Raw genomic sequence first — 6,208 nt, 5'->3', positions numbered from 1 at the left:
CAACACTGGTCCTCGCCAGTCCTGCTCGCAGCCAGCCTACAGCAGCAGAAGCAGCAGCAGCGGAGGCTACCCACCGGCCAGCCAGCCGGGTCGCCCCCACCGCCAGCGTCAGCAGAGTGGGGCTTCTGCCCCAGTCCTTCATCCTTCGTCGTTCTCCGTCACCTTCTACTCTGTGTCTCTCGTCTCCCTGCCCGTCTCTCGTTTGTTTCCTTGTCTTGTCGTGCGTTTTTCCTCTCATCATAATGTCAAACCCCACCACCTCTTCTACAGCCACCACCACTGCCATCGTCTACACCTCCCCCTCAGCCACTGCCACCACTATCACATGGTAGGCCGCATCACTCCCCCCTCAGTCCATCCCTCCACTGCTCACTCTCCCATCTCCCTCCTTACTTGTCGCCCCATCCCCGGCTCCTCCCTCCTGTGCCTCCTCTAATCCCTTCCCTCCCCTCTTTCCCTCTGCTCCTTCCGTTTCTGCGGCCCCTGCTAGGGTGGTTGCTCGGAGAGCTACAGCTCACGCTCAACTCTCCCCTTCGCCCTCGTCATCATCATCTTCACTGTTGCCTTCGCCATCGCCCTCACCGTCTCTGGCGCCGACTTCAGCACCGGGACCTGTCACTCCCCACGACATTCCAGTCGTTCCTATCCCCCACACCTCCTCCGCCGCCGTCAAGCTCCCCAGTGGCACCCCTGCCTCCTCTACTCCCAAAAAGGCTCCGCCTCGTCCCCCTTCCCCAACCAATGATACCATAGATGTCTCCCCACCTGCCCCCTCCTCCTCCTCCTCTTCCTCCTCCCTCCTACCGCTACCTCCTCTCCCATCCTGATCCCTCCTTTCTTGAAACATTTTCCTGGTGCCCCCATCTCCCTCCTCACTCCTCGCTGTGATTCGGTGCTCATCTCCTCCCCCAGCCCTACCCTCCACACGGACCTCCTTTCCCGCATCCCTGTCACCCGCTTTGGCCCTAATGCCTCCCTCACCCCTGCTCCTTCCCTGTCTCCCTCCCGCCAACACCAACCCTCGCGTCGCCCGCTGACCCTCACTGCCCTGATCACTCGGCTTAGTCTGGCGATCGCGGAGGAGGACGTGTTGGCAGAGCTCAAGGCGCATCCCCATCTCGAGGTATGTGCGGTTCGCTGCATCCATAACTCCGCTGGCCCCACCCGCCTTATGCGGCTCTTTTCCGAACACGCCCCCTCCATCGAACGTCTCCTGAAGGAGAGTGCCCTTCTCTTTCACCGCCACTACCAAGTTAACCCTTCGTGTTCCCCTCCTCACTCCCTCTGCTGCCAGAGGTGCTTGCGGTATAATGCGCACCCTACATCAGTGTGCCGCAAGGCCCACACCTGCCCGCACTGTAGGGAAGCCCACTTTCTCAGGCAGTGCCCCAATCTCCAGTCCCCCCCTCCTGTAATACCTGTAACCTCCCTCACTCCACTTACTCCCAGAAATGTAAAGCCCGACCCCCTCCTACCACTCCTGAGCTCACTGTTACTGTCCGCCCTCTGGACGCCCCCACCCCTCCCAGCAATTCCCTTTGTCCAGCCCCTACTGTTGAGGACATCATCAGGTTCCTCACCATTGTCCTTCAGAATGTTCATCCTTTTCAGCGCCCCCACACCCTCTAACAGGTATCCCTCGCCGCCCGTTCCGTTTTCCACCTCAAATTGTACGCCACCTACTCCAACAATCAGGACCATTTCACCTTCTCCCGTCTTGACTTCCTTGTCTAAATCCCTGTCATGGCGCAACAGCACCGTATCCTTTTCAACAACATCCGCTCCCTTCCTGCCAACAAGAACCTCTTCCTGCACACCCTTGCCACCCACCGCATGGATGCCTTCCTCCTCAATGAAACCTTCCTCCAACCCCACCACACCGTCCACACTTCGCCATACCTCCTTCACCGTTCTGATAGTCCCCTCCCGATTGCGCGTGGCGGAGTTGCCATTGGTCACCACCGCCAGATCCCTGTTCGGCTCCAACCTCTCCTTCCCGACCCCACCGAACACCTGATCCTCAGTCTCTTCTTCCCCGGCCTTACCGTTACCTGTGCCACCATCTATGTCCGCCCTAACGCCCCTATTCCCTTCGACTTCCTCTCCCACGTTGACTGTACCTTCTCCTCCTACGTGATCACCGCCGACCTCAATATCCACAGTCGTTCTGCCGCCCAGTTACGGCGGTGGCATTGGTTCCTCGTCTCCCTTCATGGCGACCTCATTCCCATCCCCCAGCACACCCGTCCCGAATCTAAGTCCACTCCTGATGTTGTCCTTTCCTCTGCCAACCTCCTTGGCCGCATAACAGTGGATGTCCTGGAGTCTATTGGTAGCGACCATCTCCCTGTCCTCCTCACCGTTTCAGACGGTCGTCGCCCCCGCCCTGACCCTCGTAATGACCCTCCCCCTATGTATGTCCATGACTATTCCCGTTCCAACTGGAATACCTAGCAGGATACCCTCTCCACCCAGGTCGACAGCTACCCTTTCACCTACCGCCACCCTGATGATGTAACCCATACTGCCTCCTTTCTCCAGCAGACCTTGTCTGAGGCCGTGGAGGCCCATGTCCATACTGTCGCTATCTCCCGCACCGTCCTACCTTACCCCCACAGGCCATCCTCCACACACGTGACCCGGACACACTACAACGCCACCGGCAACTGCAGCAACATATTCGTAATTTGCTCGCGGCCAAGAACGCCGGGACTGGCAACAGACATGCACCCAATTAAATGGTACCCTACCTATCGACTCGTCCAAGTTCTGGTCAGCCTTCCGTCGCCTTACCGGAACTAAACCCTCCCCCTACTATCCTCTTCTCCATGATGATCACCCCTTCCCTGACACCCTTAGTAAGTCCAATCACTTTGCCTCCTACCTGTCCAATGTCTTTTCCATCCCCGATGATCCCCAGTTCGATTACTCCCTCTTCCCGGATGTCCGCGATCGAACTGACACCTCTGTCCCTCCCCTCGCACCTGGTTTCCAGTACTTTGACAACACTGCACACATGCAACTCAATGCCCCAATCACTACACAGGATCTCATTGCTACACTCTGTACAAAACGCAACACCACTCCTGGTCAGAATCGTGTCACCTACCGTCGCCTTCGTGAAGCTCCTGTCTCTTTCCTCTCCACCTTGGCCAGGCTCTACAATGTCCACCGGTTAATACCCCAACCTGTGGAAAATCTCCCATGTCCTGATGTTCCATAAACCTGGCAAACCGTCGTCCGCCATCTCTTCCTACCGTCCCATCAGCCTTACCTTGGTCTTCAGCAAGGTCCTGGAATCTATCCTCAACCGATGCATCCACCAGCATCTCCGCCAGTACCGCCTCCTTCCCATTACCCAGTGTGGCTGTCGGCCGTCCTTCTCTTCCGACGACCTTCTCCTTCACCTCACTCATCTCCTTTCCGACCAGCTTAATTCCTGTCTCCGCTACCTTCCTCTCCCTGGACCTCGAACGAGCTTATGACCACATATGGCAGTCCGGTCTCTTCAAGCTCCAAACCTTCGCCCTTCCCATTAACTACGTCCGACTGATCGGCTCCTTTCTCTCCCACCATCCTTCCTACGTCACCATCTATAACATGGCACCCTCCACTGGTGTGCCACAAGGCTCCGTCCTCTCCCCTCTTCTGTACCCTTTGTATACGGCCGACATGCCGCCGCCGTCACCCCCCGTCCACCTTCACCAGTGGTTGCTCAAGATCAATCCCTCCAAAACCCTGGCGATCATTGTAGGTAAAACTACCCCTTCCTTCCGCCTCCTTGATTTCTATCTAATCGTCTATGGCCGTTCTATCGCCCTCACTCCCACCCTCAAGTATCTTGGCGTCACCCTCGACTGTCGCCTCTCCTGGACCCCCCATCTCCGGACAATCCAAGCCAAGGCACACTATCGACTCCGTCTCCTCAAGCTCCTTTCGGGCTGTACGTGGGGTCTGGACCCCTCCACCATCCTCCACACCTATACATCCCTCATCCGGCCTATCCTTTCCTATGCCCATCTGGGCTGGATCTCTGCCCCCCTACCTTTTATAAACCCCTTCAAATCCTTGAACGCCATGCTCTCCGCCTTGCCTACTGCATCCGTCTCCCCTCCCCCATGCGGATCCTGTATGATCTCCTTCCTTTCCCCCACCTCCTCCTTTTCCTTGAAAGGATACGAATCCTGTGCACCTCCCGCAAACTCGACCCTTCTCACCCGCTTGTCTTGCCCATCCTCTCCCACCCCCGCCCACTGCCGCGCCTGTATTCCCACGTCCCACCCGGTCTCCATCTCTCCACCCTCCTTACCCTCTCCCAAGGTGGCTTCCGCCAGCTCCCCCTCCCTGATGATGTCCTCCTCCCCTCCATCTATCCCTCCTATCAACATTGATCATTTCCGCCCCCACTTCCTGTGTCCTTTCCTTTCGGCACCCTCCCTCCCTTCTCTTTCCTTTACCCCATCCCCCTTCCTCCAGCCCTCTTCCCTCGGGCTGTCCCCTTCCACCCCTCCCCTATCCCTTTTGCGCATGGCATCTGCCCCGTCTCCCTCTCCCGTTCCCTTTCCTCCTCCCCCTCCCTTGGCAGGTCCCCGGACTCGCACACGCTCAGTGAACATTCGCGCGCCGGGGATCATCGCCATCAGTGTCTCGTGTGTGTGCCTTCGTTTGTGTTTTGTGTTATTCGCTGTCACGCCACCACTGTTCACGTGTGCCGTCGCCGTCATCCATGTTATGTGCGCTGTGTCAACTAGTGTCAGTGATATTTCTCATCCAGCGTGAACGGCTCCATATTTTTTGTTTTTTAGTGTACTATTTTTGCCCGCCGTTTTGATTGTTTTTCTCTGTGCCTCCTATATGTACTACTTTTTGTCAATCTCAAGGCTGAAGAGCGGCGTACTCTGCTGCTGACAGCCCGCCTTGTATAAGGTGATAAAAATACCAGTGAAGAAAAAAAACACCGGACGTCAGTTCACGCCGAATACCGACCTCAAGGACGTCTCCGAGGAAGACTACGTCTTCACCGTCGAAAGAGGACTTGAAATTAAATGTATGTGTGTTACAACGGACTCTTGTGGGAAACTCAGAAGTTATCTTTTTTATCTCTAGTCGGAAATTCTTACTGGCTTTGTGATTGTGACTTTTCGTCGTTATTCAGTCATTTCCATGTAGACTCACATCAATAAAAGTTTTGTTGTAAAAACATTCGAATTGTCAGTCACAACAAGGTGAGGTGCAGGATTCAACAGAATGAGGTCCACTACATTTCATGTATCTCTTCTAGGACCGACGCTGTTTGCTGATGTGCACGTAACGTATGCATTTAAAGGAATGTCAAACAGGTGGCACGTAAAAATTTACTGGAAATCTAGTTCAATGAATGGACAGTGCTTCGGGACAGTCAGAGTCAAAGGTAAATGAGGAAAAACGTAAACGCCACCAAAGTGAACGTCAGTGTTAATAGTTTAAAAACAACACCGTTCTTAAGAAGCATGTCTGCAACTGAAAATTGGCAATTTGTGGTAAGGTCTTATGGGACCAAACTGCAGAGGTCATCCGTCACTAAGCCTACACACTATTTAATCTGCATTAAACTAACTTACGCTATGGACAACCCAAACACCCATGCCCCTGAGAGGATTCGAACCTACGACGGGGTAAGCCGAGCGGACCGTGACAAGGCACCTCCAGACAGCGCGGCTACCCTGCGTGGCTTGTCATTTGAGAATTTGTTCTTTAGCATCCCGTATGTAGCGCTTAGTAAACACCTGTCGCACGGAAGACAGCTTACACAACAGCCAACTCTCCGTTTCGTAAAGCTTTACATAACTTTTTTTTTATTAGTCGCAATTTGTGAACAGCAAAAGAAGGAATGTAAACTACTATATTTTCAGCATTTTTTATTTTCACAAGTCCGTCTTGATCTCATAGATTTATTTACACTCTATGTGATCAAGAAGGTCTTGAGAAAATAAAAAGTGCTAAAAATAAAATTATCGCGGACTCATATACAACTTTATGTCTCCAACTGATACTATATTTTTATGTTTTAGTTTTAGTGAATATCACAGATTTATTTACACTATGTGATCAAGATGGACTTGTGAAAATGAAAGTGCTAAAGATAAAATGATCGCGGACTTGTGTACAGACTTTATGTCTCCAATTGATACTATAGTTTTATGTTTTAGTGTTTCGCTGTTTGGTAACA

Source organism: Schistocerca gregaria, chromosome 3 (genome assembly GCF_023897955.1).
Source record: "Schistocerca gregaria isolate iqSchGreg1 chromosome 3, iqSchGreg1.2, whole genome shotgun sequence".
In the NCBI taxonomy this organism is placed as follows: domain Eukaryota; kingdom Metazoa; phylum Arthropoda; class Insecta; order Orthoptera; family Acrididae; genus Schistocerca; species Schistocerca gregaria.
The sequence above is the reverse complement of the archived record's forward strand: the minus strand, read 5'-3'. Positions refer to the sequence as shown.